The sequence below is a fragment of the Oncorhynchus mykiss genome, chromosome 1, assembly GCF_013265735.2.
Source record: "Oncorhynchus mykiss isolate Arlee chromosome 1, USDA_OmykA_1.1, whole genome shotgun sequence".
Classification (NCBI taxonomy): domain Eukaryota; kingdom Metazoa; phylum Chordata; class Actinopteri; order Salmoniformes; family Salmonidae; genus Oncorhynchus; species Oncorhynchus mykiss.
Window position 1 is genome coordinate 44,409,619 of NC_048565.1, and position 2,077 is coordinate 44,411,695.

A 2,077-nucleotide genomic window follows, 5' to 3' on the forward strand; every position below is an offset into this window, starting at 1 on the left:
CAAATCTCATTATGTAGAGCAGTTGCCCAGACGCAACATGCTCTCATCAAACATTTGTTACTCTTTTCTCTAGGCTACACTTTTACTTTACAACTATATACTTTATATTTATTTATTTTATCATGATAAAAATCTATATGACCACAAACAAAACCCCACCCCCACCCATGTGTCAAATGTACAAATAGAGACAATTCACTTGGATAAAAGTCTATATTTATATAAATTGATTAATTATACGATTTTCATGTATGCATAAATAAATCCAGCAAGTACTTTGAGTTAAAACTCGTCAGGGGAACAGTTTCTCTGCATTCATAGGGGATGTTGCATGTAGGCTATGCATGTAGGAATAGTAATAGTTCCAATTGTACAACTTTATAAACATGCATTAGGATAATCTTATTTCTCTATTTCAGTTTATTAAAAGCAAAACTACTCCTTGTTCATTTGCTTTCTCTTTTATCTGATGAACTTAATGAACTTATAGTCAGTCGCCCTCTCCCTCGCAGACGTACACACGCCCGCGCAGACTCGCCGACAAACACACGCCCGCGCAGACTCGCCGACAAACACACGCCCGCGCGCGCGCACACACACACACACACACACACACACACATACACACAGGTGTACCATATACAGTATCTTTTATATAGCAGCAGAAGCCGTACGCATGTGGTTGAATGAGATAGCGTTCTAGGAAATGTATTGCAGCATAGAAAAGTTGTTGCGACAAACTTATTTTATAGATAACACCACGACGACAGCCTATTGGACAACAGTATGTATTAATATATAAATATAATACCTATTTTTGCAAGTTGTGATCATAACACTCATATGCAGAAAGTGATACATATAGGACCCATGTCAGAATTAATTATAGGCAACCATAATCTTGCTGTGATAGAGATCAGTTAAATAGGTCTATGTAATCTTGGAGGAGCACTAAGCAGATCTGATATAGTTTGTCAAAAAAAAAGCTTAAGCTTGTCTCTAATAATAAACTACCCCCAAAGATGAGTCAACTAGACTATCCTGCATTGATTGTGTTTCAAATGCAGAGGGGGCAGTCTCCCGGTGCGATCAAAGTTGTTAAATTCCATTCGAGTGGGTCTCTCTATCGGTCTGAATGGCAACACTTTTGTTCTTCTACTTGTAAGAGAACTAGGAAATGATTCTTTAGAGCATTTTTTTGTCTCGAGATTGTTTCCTCCCCTTGTCACAATTTGCATATAGCCAATAGGTATTCTGCGTGCGACCGAGGCTTGCCGATTGTTACTGGGCAGACTTTTATTGCATAGGCTACCTTCGGAGCACCAGGGCTGTCCAACTCCTGCAATGACCATTTATCAATTCACACGATTAGCGGATGTTATTGTACCCCTAGGATAGAGTGACATCGTAAAATGATATCCAACTATCAAGCAACAAAAACATTGGAAAGCAACACATTCCATATGGATGAAACCTCCACCTCACACACGTTTTAAAGTTTAAACTAAAAAACTATTTGACTTGGAAAAGTATAAAGCAGTTCTATAAGCTACTATAATATTGATCAAAATTGCTATAACATGTTTACTACGCAAAAATGAGAGAAATATAGCATCGGCTGCAAGTAGGCAACTGTTTCTTAATTAGTTCCATGATAAAATGTTACGTCACAGCAAAGGAGATCTGCGCTTATATGATAAAGAAATGGATACAGGATTAAAAGCTATACCAAACCACACACACGGAGAGAGGATAGGAGGGATATCTCGAGAGCCAGCTCCTGCAGAATATACACACCAGTAAAATTACATTATTCATGCAACGATGGCCTGCCGCAAATTCTTTAAACGTGCTCTTATCTCATTAAGTCCCCAAAACAAGGGCAAGAGCAACATAAGAAAGGTTCATTGTCATCTCCCGACGTCTTGTGGGCGAGGGGTGATGAGTCTGAAGGGGCAAGGTGAATACCATATACCCTCCATGTTAGGGAGATGAATCGATGCTGCAGACAGACGCACCTGCTTCAAACTTGTTCATGCTACGCGGGGATGGTTACAAGTTACAACCGGTTACAAAG